This window comes from Trematomus bernacchii, unplaced genomic scaffold, assembly GCF_902827165.1.
Source record: "Trematomus bernacchii unplaced genomic scaffold, fTreBer1.1, whole genome shotgun sequence".
Lineage (NCBI taxonomy): Eukaryota > Metazoa > Chordata > Actinopteri > Perciformes > Nototheniidae > Trematomus > Trematomus bernacchii.
In genome coordinates, this window is record NW_022987569.1 from 269,478 (window position 1) to 288,210 (window position 18,733).

At 40.4% G+C, this 18,733-nt stretch overlaps 1 protein-coding gene across 1 annotated transcript in view; it reads right to left on the reverse strand.

Annotated features, from left to right (window-relative positions):
- The window catches only part of cttnbp2 (cortactin binding protein 2), a 106,528-nt gene that overhangs the window by 52,230 nt on the left and 35,565 nt on the right, over positions 1-18,733 (reverse strand).

Sequence of the window (18,733 nt, forward strand, 5' to 3'; positions counted from 1 at the left end):
AACCCCCACCACTGACCGCTGAGAGCCCGCCTGCCTGACTCCACTGCCTCTCAGCACGCACACACACACATCTCAGCACACACACATCTCAGCACACACACACACATCTCAGGACACACACACACATCTCAGGACACACACACACACACACACACACACACACAGTCACACACACACAGCCACACACACACAGCCACACACACACAGCCACACACACACAGTCACACACACAGTCACACACACACAGCCACACACAGCCACACACACACACAGTCACACACACACACACACACACAGGCACACACACACACACACACACACCACACACACACACACACACACACACACACACACACACCACACACACACAACACACACACACACACACACACACACACACACACACACACACACACACACACACACACACACACACACACACACACACACACACACACACACACCACACACACACACACACACACACACACACACACACACACACACACACACACCACACACACACACACACACACACACACACACACACACACACACACACACACACACACACACACACACACACACACACACACAAAGAGAGGGGAGGCTTGTGTTGAATCAGGATAAAATAGAAACGGTACCTCAGACTGACCGTGGGTTGCAACACAGTCTCACGGCATTTCGTGTTATAGTCACGAAATTAATCTATTGATTCGTGTTCACCAACACGATTTCGCCATTTTTTTCGTGTCACACAGAACGATTTTAAAAGCAATGTAAATAATAACAAATTAGAAGGAAAAAGATATTTAAAAAAATACAGATTTAAGTATTCGGACACAGAACGATTTTAGAAGCAATGTATTTATATTGGTAGTATGTTTCGTGCCTGCACCAAATAATAACAAATTAGAAGGAAAAAAAGATGCCATAAAATACAGATGTCAGTATTCTGAGGCTCTGAGCCCCATTTCTTTTCCTCACTGACGGCAAAAAAACTCAGACATTATACAATTTAAAATAAAAGGGATAGGGTTAGGCTTAGGGTAAGATATTGAGTAAGAACATGTTTTTATGAACCACACAGCTTCTGGTCTTCCAAGACCCGACCGGACAAAAAGACGTGTTGCAGGCACGAAACATACTACCAATAGAAATACATTGCATTTAAAATCGTTCTGTGTGACACAAAAAAAAGGTGAAAATCGTGTTGGTGAACATGAATCAATAGATTCAATTAATTTTGTGACTAATAACACGAAATGCCGTGAGACTGGGTTGTGTATTATAGTTTCCATACTACTCCTCGACAGAGCACTTGCTAAACCCTCAAACAAATGAGATTTAACTAGATATTGCGGACATTAACGGAACTTCCAGGCGTACAAAATGAATCCCTTTTACCTCGTTTTGTTCTGAAAATACCGAAAAGTTAGCACGTGACTGCAACGTAGCTTCATGTTGTCAGCTAGGTCTAATGACTGATGCATTGACATGATTCAACTTGAATTAAATGGGAAAATAAAACAAGTCTGCTTGCAACAACACTCAACGCACACTGACTGACAAAATACAACATACATACACAACTTATTGTTTAGCTAGGGTGGTTAAACTACTGCCATTAGCCCATGTTAGCTAACTTGTTACCATGACCTGACCTGCTACATATTCTAGTTTGCTAATGCACTTGCACATATTCCAGATACTAGTTAACGAATATAGCAAGTGCTTGTTCAAAATAACACAGTTTCAAAGACCATTAACATTCTAGTGTCTGTTTATATATAGGCCAGATATTATTCCAGTCCCACATAAATGAGTGTGGCCTGACTGCAAACTGCCACCATGACTGAAAGCATGTCGCTGCACAGCTGCAGCTCGAATGTTTATCATCCATCTTCCTGCTCTGACTTCCAGGAGAATGTAAACAAAACGACGCTCAGCAGATGAAGCAAGAGAGAAAGAGTTTTACAAACAGCATGTGAACGCAGCATAATGGAGTTTTCCCTTTCCTGTAGTGTGTGATATTTGTGCATGTAAATGGCTAAAAATCCCAAATTTCCGGAACATAGTGACATCACATGCTCCTATCAGCTTGCGCTCCAACACATTGTACATGATAGGATAAGGGGCGGGACATCTCTAAGCGGGTGACCAATTACAACAGAGCCGGCCAGCTAACCAATCAGAGCAGACTGGACTCTGGTTTCAGACAGAGGGTGAAAAGAGGTGCAGACGGTCATTAAAATTAGTCCGTAAAGCCAAATAAATGAATTCATAAAAATTGAATAACAACCATCAGAGTTTGGTCTTGAAGCAGCTTTTATGTTTCACAATGCCAACTGCAGTTTTAGAAGATGTAATCAAACAAGTAATGATTCATATCTATGAGCAGCAGCAGGTTGGAGGAGGAATATTTAAATATTGAAACATAACGTGCAGAGATATTGAAATGAAACGTGGAGGCGAGGAGAAGACAAAGAGCCCAAAGTGTGAGAGACAGCAGAGACAAAGAGGAACGAATGGAGGGAAGGTGTGAGAGACGCTTCGCCAAAGAAGGACATGGAGAGTCAAACCACACACACACACACACACACACACACACACACATACACACACACACACACACAGAGAGAGAGCACTAAAGATTGATGGTGAATCCTAAAAAAAACTGAAGCAGCTCTCCATGCTGATATAAACACTGAACAGAGGGGAAGTGTGTGTGTGTGTGTGTGTGTGTGTGTGTGTGTGTGTGTGTGTGTGTGTGTGTGTGTGTGTGCGTGTGTCTAACCAATCAGTGTCTTTGTTTTTCTGTATTTCAAAATAAGAGTGGTCCAGAGGTACATTTTTGGTTATATTTCAAAATAAGAGCACTCTAGGAATGAATTGTTGTTTATATTACAAAATAAGAGCGGTCCAGCAATGACTTTGTTTCTATATTTCAAAATAAGAGCGGTCCAGCAATGGCTTGTTGTCTTCTTTTACCGTCATTGACACCTAAACAAACTGCTTTTCTGTAACCAGTCTTTTCTGATATACTGTACAGTAAGTAATCCTTTCCCGTCATTCAGCATGTTTCCCTTCCTGTTTGGAGCTATGGAAAGTTCTGTCAATATTTCCTGGTGGTGGGGCTCAGGGTCACGGGTCAGAGAGAAATCCTTTGAGATCTCATCAGCTGTTCCACACTGAGCTCCCATCAGGCCGCATTGATCCCACAGATCCATCGCCTCCCTTAGGGGAAGGCTGCAGCAGTTTGACCAGTGCAGGTTGAGTAGGGGGATACTGATGTTCAATACAGAAGGATAACATCTTATTCGATTCAGTTTCTTTATCATTTCCTTGCGATCATTGTGTCACAGTGTGTAGGATCATAACTTCTTTAACCTACACGATCTTTAACAAATAACTAATGAAACTAACTTTGAAAAGAAAAGCCCAACTCAAGATCAAAATGTTTTATGGACATTTGCCCTGTTTCATTTATTTATTTGGGCAAACGTGCATCTACGCCCTAATTGGGATTCGTTCAATACTGTTATCAAATCAAAATCAAATCAAATTTTATTTATATAGCACATTTTGAAACGATTTGGTCGAGACAAAGTGCTGTACATATAATAAAAATACCCTACAGTAAAGACACTTTACAGCAAATACAACAGCACAGTTTGTGCAGAATATCAGTATGAGAAAACGACACCCTCTGTCCTTAGTAATGGGTTATCCTTGGACTATGATACACCCTGCAACCATTTTTTAAAATTAAAATCAGACTATATTATCTGTAATACTGCTAAAAAAACAGACAAACAAACCAAACAGAAATCCAAACCTCAGTATTGGCAGTATTTTACACTCTTAAAGTCAGTAAAGCCACATAAACAAATGGGGCGAATCCTGCGAGTTAGTGCAGGGCCTAGAGCCTAGACGCCAAACTCAAACTACATGCTGCTTCTAATAAACATATCAAAGAAACACGTGAGTTGTCTGACTGAACTTTTAAAAGGGAAAAACATCAAAACGGCACGAAGCTTCAAAAACATCTGTGATTATTATTTCCTGTGTGGGATGACACCCTACATCTTGAGGGAATAAGCTGTCCTTTTCCCCCCAATTTTGAAACAATGTTGTAACGTTTTATCACATTCACATCTCATATATGATTCAAAGCTTTATTGTCATGTGCACAGTACCTACATTGTAGATATGGAAAACTTAGGTCACAGGCTCCTCCAACAGAGCAACATGAATATATATAGGACATAAAACAAATAAAATAGATTGTAATACTACACAGAAGCTTTCAACATTTCAAACCAAAGGACAGCAGAGCCTGGCACAGTAGAGATTAAACCAAAGCTAACCTATATGTTTAATTTCTTTGACCCAGATATTTCTTTAGTTAGACAGAGAGGCATCTAAGGTCAGATTTGAAAGCGAGGGGATTCAAAACCAACATGTGTGAACCGCAGCAAACCGTTTATAAGGTTCAAACAAGATGTTTGCTTACTGCTTTTGAGAGAGAGGGGGGTATAGTATTTACAAGAGGAGCTGCAGTAATACTATAGTATTTACAAGAGCAGCAGTGGTGGAGGGCTTCCGACAGAGACCTCAGTATTATTAGCATCAACCTTTTCAGGCATGCTGCTCTGTGGGTGAGAGGGTTCAGGGAGCAGAGCCAGGAAGAGAGAGAGAGAGAGTCAGCAGAGATGGAGGAAATGACAAACGCTGCGAGGAAGGACGAAGCAACGAATACAATCAGAGACAGAGAGAGCAGCCACTGGGCCGCAGAAAGGCCTTTAGAAGAGAGACAGCAGAGCGTCCTCCAAAGTTTTACATGGCGGAGAAAAGACCAGCATGTGTTCGAGTGTCTCATTTGAAATCCATTCATGACTGTGTGAAAAACGAGCTGGTGGCGGGGTGCCAGTTTCCAGCGCTGATACAGAAATCGTCGGGTCAAAACAGAGGAGCCGTTCATGTCCGGGGAAAAATGCACAAGCAAACATTAGATCACAAGAGAAGGAAGCGCTGAAGGGGGCTTCAGACAGAGTGGTGCTCGAGATGATGCTCGGTTCAGAGTGCAGCGGAAAAGAGGAATGAGATAGAGATGGAACTGTTTGGGAAAACCCCAAAATAAGGGACAGTTAGAAGAAACCCAGAGGGAATGAGAAACAGTGCTCCTTCTGTAGATGGCACTGGAGCAATGGGTGCTACTACTAATTAAAGATGACATATTAGTTTTCAGGTTCATATAGTATCTAGTATCTCTACTGTGACATGTCTCCATGCTTTAATGTTTATTTTTCTCATACTTAAAGGTGGGGTAGGTAAGTTTGAGAAACCAGCTTGAGTGCGCTAGAATTTGAAAATACACAACCGGAAAAAATCTGCCACTTCCTTACAGAGCCCCTCCTCCAACACACACGAACGCGCACATGACCAATGAGGGCACGAGATAAGTTTGTGCACAGATGGAAGGCTGACAGGCAGGTAGGCCATCCTGTTACTTTAGCCGGGCTGGCTAAAATGATTGGTCGTGCTTTTTACAGTACTACGGCTTCCACAGATGAACATTTTTTTATGGATTTTTTGTCAAAGCACTTAAGATATTCATTGCTATCGGGATGTTAAGAGCATTCCATGGAATATAACAAAAAGTGTATCTCGAGCCGGTTTCTCAAACTTACCTACCCCACCTTTAATTCATCGAAAATTGGGAAACTTTTTTTGTAAGCAGCAGCATGTAAAAAATAAATTGCACGTCCAAAACAATATATAAATATATCTATAGAGTATTTTTAGAGTACACTACACATTATATACAAATATACAGAATCATTTACATACCCATATAACCTACTACTACTAAATAAACTACAAACATAGGATATATAAATTATAAAGTTTGCTGCATTTTCTAATAAAATGTACCTGCAATAAAACTTTGAGTTCAATTGAATTATCATGGTTATTGAAAGGGGAGTGTAATCCGATTAAAAATAAATTATGTATTGGTATTATTAGTAAAGAATCTACGGAGCTATTAACACTTATGGAATAAACACTCACGTCAGCTAAAGCTACAGTGTTTTATTGTGTGAATAGTCGTAAGCGGTGCAGGTTTTCGTGCCGCGGGGCTTTTAATCAACGCTTCCTGTCAGTGTCTGTGCTGCCGGTAAGGCTCGGTGGGAGGACGGTCACATCGATACGTATCGACCCCCCCTCTGCGGGGTCTTGTTTCAGTCACACTGCGAGGCTGGAAACTGCATCCTGTTCAGACCAACATCCACCTTCAACACTAAGAAGGTGGATCACATCACTCCAGTTCTGAAGTCTTTACACTGGCTTCCTGAGTGTGTCAAATAATTGATTTCAAAATACTGCTGCTGGTTTATAAAGCTTTGAATGGTTTAGGCCCAAATTACATTTCTGACCTCCTGCTAAATTATGAACCATCCAGGTCCCTCAGGTCTTCTGGTCTGCTTCCTGTCCTCAGAGTCAGAGCTAAACATGGAGAAGTTCAGTTATTATGCTCCAAATATCTGGAACAAACTCCCAGAAACCTGCAGGTCCGCTGCAACTCTGACTACTTTTAAATCCAGGCTGAAGACTTTTCTTTTTGCCGCTGCTTTTAATTGAGCTATTCATATCTCACACTGCACTGTAACTTGTGTCTCATTTTTGTAAAGCCATTTGAATTGCCTTGTGTTGAAAGCTGCAATATAAATAAACTTGCCTTGCCTTCAAGCTGGAGCAGCTCTCACATCCGTCACTTTCTGACATGACTGATGAGTGACAGCGTCTTGCTCAAGGACACTTGGCATTTAAACATTCAAACAAGGGCTATTACTCCGTTTGTTCTATGCGATTTGGTTTGTGAGAGTTTTTTAACTTTGACTCTGGTCATTTATCTCTTGATAACAGGCCCTACGTGACCCCTTTACTTTCAGTCAGTCATTTTATTATTGAATGAACTAGTGGAGTGAAAGTTGGCAAGAGTTTGAATAGACTTTGGAAAGGCATCAAGTAGAATCAATAGTCTGATAAATGACAGAATCATTTAGTTTGGAGTGCATCAGAGTAAGTGAAATACAAATTGAGAAACTACACTTCGCAGAACATTTCGATCTACAGCGTACATTAGAGCTCAGAGTCATTTTTAACCAACTACGTCCCAAATACTAAAAGATTAAGCTGCATGATACGTGGTAAAACGGTTTTATGCTGAGGTTGTGTTTCTATGGATAGAGCGGTGCTGCCCAACAATGCAGAAGCGCTACCTTTTGCGTTGCGCACCGCTCCAAATTGTCTCCAACATTGACCTTTAGACATTCATCCAATCAGATGACAGCTGTATGTAGCAATGCAAGCTAGCAGGGGACTAACCACAAGGCTCTGTGCCTAAACTTGCGGTAATCAAAGAGTAAGTTGTGTATCATGTGAATGCATCCTTACTCTGGTCAAAATGTGATCAAGTGCCTGAGTTAGTCAAAGTGTTTTGGGGTTTTTTGAAGTACAAAATCCTTAAAAGGGAAAGTGAATCATCTGCGTAGTATATGTACAATTAAATTCAGTTCACCATCTTTTCTTCTGTTGAATTGACAAACTTCCACAATGCCTTGAGCTTTCTCTAGACACAAAACTGTACCATTACAGAAATGTCAGGATACAAATGTGTTACATTTCACCTTAGAGCATCAAACGAATGCTCCACGGCTTCTCTGTGTGATAACCGACCTGATTTATCTGGCACTCCTGAGGAGCCTCCTCATCGACTCCAGACTCGATTTGGTTTTCTAGGTCAAATCGAGCAAGGAGCTGACAAACAGCATCGAGCGAGGAGCGAATCAAGAGATGGGATTGGCTCAGGAAGTTGGGGGGGGGATCTTTTTGGATCCATTTCTGTTCTCTAGAGATGTAGATGCCTCTAAAACATTGGACAACTCTCTCAGTGTGTGTGTGTGTGTGTGTGTGTGTGTGTGTGTGTGTGTGTGTGTGTGTGTGTGTGTGTGTGTGTGTGTGTGTGTGTGTCAACAGGGGGTGGATAGTCCCTCAGGATGATCTGACCCTGGGGAGGATGGCACTGATCCCATGGCCCATCTGTCATTCACACACACGCACACACACGCACACGCCAATTAACTCATATTCGCTTCAACGCGCATCCTTCCAAATTATCAGTCAATGAGCTGTGATGTGGCAGCAGACATTTGAACCCAATTAACATAAAATAAACCTCAGACGCCTAGGATTGACAAGGTGTTTCCTGCAGATCATACGTTGGAAACTTAAGCTAAAGGTCATCAGCGAAAAACCACAAATCTCCTCAACTAGAGTCCCAGCACACACACACAAACCTCCATTGTTGGAGTTTGATATGAAGACCATCACCATCTTACCTCCTGAATTACAAGCGTTCTAGCTCCTACTTTCATACAATGGTTATGTCTTTGAATGGTTTAATCGTCATAGGTTTGTTCGTGATGGTTAAAAAAAAACATAGCATTGTTTTGGTATCCAAAGCAAGTTGGACACAAGAGATGAACGTATTCTAGCCCATGCTAACCTAGCAAAAAGGGTCATGAAGCAGATAGGTGCCGTATACTGTCAAATAAATCTTAAACCACTGTAACCAAGGACCGGAAATAACCACAAACTCTGTTTACTATCCCAACAACACCATCTAATAAAGGGTGCATAAATATAAATATCAGCAGTTCCTGTTTGCGATGTAAACCATGGACACAGAGACAGCTACCAATGTAAAACTTTGATACTAAAGAAAACCTTAAAATGTGATCATTCTCAGGCAAGGAGCGTCTATTGTTTCTAGACACGAGGACCTACGTACATGCCATGCACGTATATGGAGATACTGATATCCTTAGGAAGTGTACAAGTCTCACTGAATTGAAATATATGTGCATCAAGTGAGTATAAGAAAGCTTATACATTAGGATCTGATGCTACTTTTATTGTCCCTATTAGCTATCACAAAATATCAAAAATAAACGCAATTAGTCTTTTTTTTTCAAACCATGCAGCCTTTTTACAGCAATACTCAAAACATGATGTTATTGGGTTCATGTCTGAGAGAAGCATTAGGTTATATGTCAGCACTGTGCAAGGCATCCTTCACATTTGAAAACACACACGACATAAATCTTCATCAGTATGCAGGGTGATGATGGTTGGTGGCTACTGTAACACTGAGTCAGATATCGCTCCCTGCAGCGAGGGAGAAAGAGAGAGAGAGACACTCGATGACCTGACATCACGTGGGATTTCACTTTGCTGGAGGATCAATATGAGCAGAAGGGTGTGATTTGACAAAGAGATAAGAGCGTGAGCTAGGGGAGGGACGACTTAGACTGAGATAAAAGGGAAGTGTATAGGTTCAGAGGGGAGAATAGGGGCAAACAGAAGAGGAAAAAGCCTCGGAGAGACGATGAAAGAGAAAGAGGAGAACCAGCAGGACAGACCGTGACTTTGTTTCCAGCTACGACTCCCTCGCAGTAACACAATGAGTTTGAACGTCATTATCTTTTATCATCCAGAACTTGTCAAGCACAGAGATCGAGTTTTATCTCATGTTGTGGGAGTAGCCATAGTCTCGAAATTACGATTCTAAAACAGAAACATCTCAAAATAGAAATAGAAATAAACCAGCATTAGAAAATGCAGATGACCGTAATCTACAGACTTAACAAAATATATTAGTTGGATTCAGATCCTCCCGTTGTACTCTACGCTTGTGGCATCACAATCCCGACTAGTTGAAGTGATTAAAAAATCCATCACTCATGAATCTCTCTCTCTCTGAGGTCGGGGGAGTCAAAGGGGGAGAGTTGGTCTCTGTTTTGCCCCCGGGGCGTTGATGCTGTCAGCACAGAGCTGTCCTCGCTCTGACATCAGAGGAACCAGGACACGCTGTTATATAACCAGAAACACAGGGGCGTCAGCATCTGATGTTTGATGCTGTAACTCAGCTTTGGGGGCCAACAGAGACTTTGACAAAGACAATATGTGTTTGCACTTTTACAGTCACTAAAAGCAGAATGAAGATAGTTGGAACTGATAATCCCACAGTGAGAGAATCATTATAACTGATGGCTGCGTCATTTGTGATATTTAATATGTAATAAAAAGGTGATCATGTACATTTCTTCCTTTGAGAAGCAGCTAAATCTCCTCGACATGGAGGATGTAAGAGCTACACAATGCACTCAATTCATGATTAGATCTTAAAGTATTGGTGCTGGATTCTTCATATATGAGAACATAAATAGTAGAGCTGCACTCAAATGTGACTTTTACAAATATAACCACAAGGACATCAGGGCAAGACGTCCCCTTTAATGTGTGTTGTGGCAATTTATCCCATGATCACATGAGAGTTTAAATGATTAGTTGGTTACTCAATTAGATGATGTAGGACATAATATGTCAGCAATTTTGATTTTGAGTCATTCCAGTCATTATTCCCCCCAAAAAATGGCAGAAGTGTTTGGGCATTAGCCATTCAGATGTAAGGATTCTTTCATTATAAACCAAATAGCGTATAATAGGGTTTTTTGACCATTGCCATTTCACACAAAAATCCATCACCACTTTATTAATCTATAAAAGCATCGTCAAATCAATATTTTCAGACCCTCATTCAAACTAAAATGTAAAACGGTATGTATATGTATACTAATAGGCATCATTTTGTATTGCAACACTGTTCCAAAACATATCAATTATCTTTTTTCCATACACAACATTTCCCCTGGTTTCAGCCTGATTCTGATATTTGAAATCGTCTGAATCTACATAAGAATTTAAAATAATTTCAATGTTTTTTTAACAATATTTAGCTATGAAATGTCAGTGTGTAATGATGGATCCACAGGTAGTTTGTGAGTCTAAAGGGTGTTGATCAATAAAAGGGTAATTTGCAAGATGTGAAAATCCAAAATCTACATAAAAAAATCCATATCTATGATTGCTGATGAATAAATAAACAGCACACATCCTCTACTTGGAACATTCTCCTTTTGTGAGGACATGTACAAAAGACACACACACAGCTACTGTTAATGTGTTACTATGCAGACTAGAGGCTGAGGGAGGTCCAACTTAGTGTTATATTTACCCAGAATCCCTTGCAGCGGCAGCTTTCCCCACTCATGTTTAATGAGTTCAGCTGACGGCCTCAATGAAAGTTTTATGAAGACCCAGATACCACACACACACACACACACACACACACACACACACACACACACACACACACACACACACACACACACACACACACACACACACACACACACACACACACACACACACACACACACACACACACACACACACACACACACACACACACACACACACACACACACACACACACACACACACACACACACACACACACACACACACACACACACACACACACACACACACACACACACCACACACACACACACACACACACACACACACACACACACACACACACACACACACACACACACACACACAAACCCCGTATTCTCACAGCTTGGGGCAGTTATCTGCAGTGTGAAAGATCTAATGATAAATAATCCTTATCCTCAGAGACTTTTTTTATATAATTTGATGTCTCTCTTTCTTACACACACCGATACAAATCACAATACAACATTCCCAGGACTTCCTAACCCTCCTCTCCTAAATCTCTCTCTCACAACAATAGCAGTCACAATAAAAATAAATGATTTGGCCTCAAATGAAGCGCTGGATTTCAGCCAATCTGCCACTGATTGAGATGGACGTTCCTCTAACCTCAGGATACAGTAGCACTTATGTAATGCATTTAACTTTCAAAGGGCTTCGTGTTTTTTTTAAATAGTCTTTGAATTGCTAATGAAGTGAATTCCGCTAATTGGTTTGTGTTGTAGCATTGGTGCTATTGCTAGCTTCATAGGCTAATGTTACACTTTTTAAAGTAGTAGTTTAACCTCTTAAGAAATATGATTATGATGTGTCTTTTCTGATGAGAAGATAAATATCAACCTTGTTCCCATTAGTAAGAACAGTATGTGATGCTTAGCAATAATAGCTTAGCTAAGCACTGGTGGGATTGTCAGCTAGCATTTGTGCCATAATTAGCTTGATACTAGGCTAGTGTTACACATTGAAAGTAAACGTTCAACATCTTGAGAAATATGATTATGCTCAGTCTTTCTGAGCGTCAGATGAGAAGATTGATAACGACCCTGTTCCTATTAATATGAAGCTAACACAGGATGTGCTTTTATTAGCTTTGCTAAGCATAAAGGCTAGGAGCATTAAAAACAGTTTGCCTTGCTCGGTCCAATGTAATACAATATGTTATTTACTGAGCTTTAAACATGTTAGTAGACACTTTGGAAAGAGCCAGGCTAGCAGTAACCCTGCCTCTAGGCTTTATGCTAAGCTAGGCTAATCGAAACATGACATGCTTTGCTTTGGTGATACTCAGTTATATTTATTAAATAGGACAGGGACAGTTTATAATGTACCAAATTCAAACAGCTAAATTTAAATGTAATGAAAATGCAACAAAACACTTAAATTCTGACCAGCAACAATATAAAGAAAAGACAAATAAAGCCTCTGAATCACCCTATATATATCTGCCATTCAGGCTCTACAACACACACACACACACACACACAAACACACACAGGAAGTACACTGTTCAGTCCTGAGGCTGTATGCAAATGTTGTTGTTGTTCTTAAAAAACATAATGCAGTAAAGAAACTTCAAAGAAACATACTGAGGCAATTTCTTCAAAGCAAGCACACAATCATTTGTGTGCACATTTTAAGCAATGCACATATACACACACGCACACACACAGAAGGTGACTTGCAGCTGTGTGTGGGGGCTGCCCAGTACAGTCAGCTCCTTGCAGTCTATTTTTATCCGTAATGCCACAGTCAACCAACACAGGCCACTGCTTGATTAAACCTCAAAGTGCCCGTGGGCAGAGGAACAAAAACCCCTCCAACATCTGATAAGGATAGAAATGTGTGTATTACTTACAGTGTGTGTGTGTGTGTGTCAAAGTTTGTGGTGCAGTCATGTGCATGCATATCTATTTTTCTGATTAAATGTGTGTCAGCGTTTTATATCCGGCTGATTTAACCGCGTGTTTGAAAAACACACACACACACACACACACACACACACACACACACACACACACACACACACACACACACACACACACACACACACACACACACACACACACACACACACACACACACACACACACACACACACACACACACACACACACACACACACACACACACACACACACACACACACACACACACACACACACACACACACACACACACACACACACACACACACACACACACACACACACACACACACACACACACAGAAATACCCCTGCTTGCATGGACATATACACTCACAGACACACACAAGAAATATGCAAAAGTTACAGTAATTGAAGGAAAGTAATATTGCTTATTTTTAAAAAGGTACAAGTCACACACAAAGACACACACACACCTTGGTGCATGTAAACACTTGCACACTGTACCTGAATGTATGTATTACCACCAGCTTGGCAAGATGAAAAAGGGCGAGGTACAAGCCAAAGGGCGTGTATCCAACAGCTCCTCTGATATCAAACATCAGTTCAAAATCACAGAGCTCAGCAACCCTGACACTTGACACACACACACACAAGCTAACCTATCACAAACAAAGACAAATATAGACCGAAAAACAACACCATGATGCTGCAGGCAAGGCAGGAAATCAAATTGTTTGTCTAAAGGCCAAATCTGCCAGAGAAGTTCTTTCACTATCTTACCAGAAAACACCCTTTTAGAAAGAAAAATAAACAACACAGTAGGGCTGTGCAATTAATCGTATTTTAATCGCAATTACGATTTTGGCCTGCCACAATTACGAAAACAACATAATCGAAAAAAACAATTATTTAGCTTTGCTAGGTTGTGACAGTGCACTACAACATATTTGATCTCATTTATTTTGGTCTCATTTATTTGTATTTATCATATTTATATATGTTTAATAGCTTGGGGAAGTGCGCTCCAAAATATTTGTTGATCTTGTTTATTGATATTTATTATTTTGATATTATTTATTTAAATGTATCATTTATTTAATTTATTTTTGTATTGGTTTTTCAGTTGAATTATACGTTCAGCGTAATCAACAGTTAAAAAGATACTGTTCAAATTATTATTTGTATTTGTTTTAAAGTTCAATAAATGGATTTTTTCAAAGTCAATGAATAATCGTATTTAATAATCGTGATATCAATTATTGACCCAAATAATCGTGATTATGATTGTTGCCATAATCGCACAGCCCTACAACACAGGACTTCTGAATGATGGGTTACCTGCTAAAGTGGCTGGTAGGGGGGAGGAAATACCACAGCGAGAAACCAAGATCTTATTTTAGAGCGTTTTGGTTGTGGTTGGTGGTCACTTGTCACCCTGTGAAAGACTACTGTGTGTTTTCACTGTCTTCACCCAATCTATAGCAGCATATATCACCAAAATGCATGGTTTGATTCTTAGCAGGGCTGCAAGAAATGTCTCTTTAATATCTAATTCATCTGTAAATTCCCTTTTTTAATGTATCAATTGAATCACAAGTTTCCGTTAATTTTGCAGTGAAGGCCTTGTGTGAAATACTTTTAGCTTTTACAACTGTCAGAAGAAATTATAACGCTTTTGTGAAATACTTTATTACATTTTAGCAAAATAAAGCAGTGGTCACATAGAAAGGATTATGTATTTAATAAAAGAGGCAATTGTTTAAATGCTTACCACCTCCACTAACAATATTACCGACAAACCAAGGACGAAGAAACTCAGAAAAAATGTATGAATGAATAACAAATGTCCGCCCTGATTTCCCAGAGTACAATGCAACTTATTCCAATTGTTTATTTAGAATATTCACAGCTGTCCTGAACCAGGATGCAAAGCTATAATCTTAGTAGGGCTGTACTTTTTGTGATCTCAAGAGTTTACAGCATGTTTTGTAGTGAAGGTGCCAAAAAAGCTTCACCTACTGTCAGAGGAAAGTAATATGGTCTTGTGAAAGTTGATAAAGTAAGTATCGGTGCAACATCCCACCTCAAAGACAGTTTGTTCAATATTCTGGAGAAACATTCGACTAAGAGACTCAGAACATTTAACAATGAATACAAAAGTTAAACTCAGGTTTTCCTTTGGTTACACAGAATTAGCAATTGAAATTTCAATCAGCCGAAACGTGTGAATTGAAAAGTATTCGACAATCAGAAATGTTCAGGACTGCAACCACTCAAGAGTTTCTGAACAATCCTCGATCAGGGACTTTTTGGGAGAACAATCATTTCCCTAGAAACTTAATTTAGACCCTGGTTCCTGCAATCAAAAAGCAAAAGCTCCTTAAAAAAGGTCCCTAGTTCTGGGATAAAGCTCCTGTTGTTAAAAAGGGGTTCACGTAGAGACAGATGGAGTCTAGATCAGTCCTTTTGCAGATAATCAACTATAAATCCTGCCTGCATGCCCCATTTTCATGTGGGTAGTAGTCTACCATCATTTTACATTTCAGCATATTTGAATGATCTGTTTGCTGTTCGGAGCCAAACACTTCAGAGACATGTTTTGTATATATCTGAGACCTATAATATATTGATGAAAAACAGTATAATAGGGGACCTTTAAAACGACTCTACAAGGAAGAGGAGAGGATATATTCAGATCATTGGCTGAGAGAAGATTCTAGCTCTTTGCAGACGGATCATTAGCCGTCTGTTAAACGTAGTCAATGAGTTACAAGTTGGAGAGAATAAAAGCAGCAGCGTGTCGTGGGCTGAAGACTGCGATAATGACCTGAAACGTGAAAAACAAACACTTTGAAGTGAACGTCCCCACAGCCGTCGCCCACTCCCAGATACATTAAGTGTGGGCACTCACACAATATATACAAGACGATAGGAAAATACTTTAAAGTCAGAGCAAGTCTGAGCAGCTCCATTTGCAACAACAAGGACAAATATCCAAGACAAAAATCAAGGAAATAGACATTAAACATGACATTAAAATCACAATATGTTCACGATCCTTTGCTATATGAGCCTTTGATCCGTCCGCTCTCAGCTGAGAAAATAACTGGGTTCAGCTTTTAGCTCATTGTACACCTTTTAGACCCTAATGATTTAAATAAGGAGTATAAAAGTGTTCGTCCGGGAAATAAAAAGTTATCCGCTGATTTACAGACTTCTCCTTCCCAAAGTCAATGGGGAAAGTCTTTTTGGTCACGGACTAGAACGGACGTTGTAGTACCATCGTTTGGCCACTAAGGCTTGAGAAAAGCACAAGGAAGTCAATAATGGCGCGTTTCCACTACAGCGCGGAGCACGGTTTAAGAGGGCTGTGACGTCAGCGGCCCGTTTTTGGTTGCGTTTCCACTTGGCCTAGTACCGGCTGGCGGGTCCTAATTCACAGTTTTTCTGGCCTCATAAAAACCATGAATTAATGCTTTGTCAAGTCTGCAGACAGACGGCAGGCGAAAAACCTTTTAAAATGCGTGTTCTCTAAATGGAGATCGGCTAAGCTAACGCAGTATATGCTCCGACCGTCCACACTCACAACAACGGCCTATACAGACATAAATAAAGCAGCGACTGTATTCGCCATGACACAGGCAGTCTGTGGTTTGTACTTGTTTAACTTTTGTCTAGTTTCTGAACATATATGAGGAGCTGTGAGCTCTGAGTGCTAACAGCTAACGGCTGTGTTGTTTTTCTGGGGTGCTCATTGAAGATGACGTCACGGCTCCGCCTACACTGCGTTACTATAGATACTACCCCAGTTCCTAAACTGTAATGGAAATGCGCCATAAAGTGAGCCAGTCCTAACGAGGCCTAGCCATACCGAGCGAGGCCGTGTAGTGGAAATGCGCCATAAGTAACCACATAGTCACCAAAGTGGCAAGTATCAATGGTTGACAGAAGGGTAATGATCAACCAACAATGTCTCTGGCGTGTCCATATCCTGAAAAAAAGGACCACACCATCACTTCTTCAAACCACTGCACGCTCGTTAGATCATTTCCCTTCAGGCTGCTCGGAAAATGTCACACACACTGGGAATTTTCAACCAATACAATCGATCGACCGGAGGGCGACTATAAAAGGGCAATAAGAAAGGAGGAAGAGATTTTCAAACACATTGAGAAGCTATGATGAAAAAGATTGAAAAACTCAAACACTCTTCCAATTAAGAGCAGCCGTTACATTTTGGCCAGTTAACAAATGCTTTATTCGCAATAACAAATAAGTGGTGCCATTGTAGAATAGGTTTTAGTCACGTAATAACAGACAATGCAAGATAACATTTATTCCACAATTATCACCTTTTTTTGGATGGCGCTCCAACACATTGTACGTGATAGGCTAAGAGGCGGGACATCTCTAAGAGGTTGACCAATCACAACAGAGCCGGCCAGCTAACCAATTAGAGCAGACTGGGCTCTGGTTTCAGACGGAGGGTGAAAAGAACAGTATATGTTGTCTTTAAAGGGGTCAAAAGAGGGTTAAATGCATTCAGTAAAGTACACATTTTCAGTAAAAGAAGGAGAATGTTGTATAAATTACCACTTGGTGTTTAAAAAGGGTTCTGTCGCCACAAACCTTTTATGCTCCAGAAACTCATACCCATGCAAACCATTTTCATACAAACACCTCTAAGCACTTGCTTGCTGTTAACTTTTTGGCAAAACTTCATGACTTTGCGAGAAAAAAGTGCAGGTTGAGGCACAAACTAGTCCTCACAAAGAAGTTAAAAGTCCCCAATTATACGGTTTTTCATCAATATATTATAGGTCTCAGATATATACAAAACATGTCTCTGAAGTGTTTGGCTCCAAACACCATACAGACCATTGCAGCATCCCATAATCCCCTCTGTTTCAAAAGTGCTGATTCTCTGTCTGGCCAAAATCTGATCAGCTCATTTTCAGACAGGTTTTTATAAAAATGGATCAGGACAAAAAGAGAGAGAATCTTTGTTCCTGAAACTTTCAGAATCTCTTTACACAGAGGGGACACATGTTGATGTAGAAGAGACATGAACAAGTGCATTTTGCATAATAGGTCCCCTTTAATACTGAAACATATGTGGAAGATTACCCCTGGTTACTGTAAATTAGCTCCAAACACCCCTCATACCATCCTCCCTTCCCAAAAAACCCTCTAATGTACATACCAGGGCTTCCCATAAAGAAACCACGCGGTAATGACGCCGGGCCTCCTGGCACGGTTAGAAACAACATGTCACAGAGCTGAATTAAAACCGCCTGGGAAGGGCAGAAAAAAACCAACCACTAAGGCTTGTGGTGTAAACGAGGCAGGAGAAAGGCGTTGGCTTGACCATAAACTGGCTTTAACGTCTTCTCCAGTACTTAAACTTGACGGAAAAAAAAAAACGCAGAGAGCAATTTCATTATTACTTGGTTTGTGGAATCATGAGTGTAAGTAAAAATGCTTTGAATGGATGTAAGTATATAGGGCTTTTGCTGTATAGCTGCAAATAACTAGTACTTTGATTACTTTTTGATCTGTCAACTGTTTTTCAATTAAAGGTGGGGTAGGTAAGTTTGAGAAACCGGCTCAAGAAACACTTTTTGTTATATTCC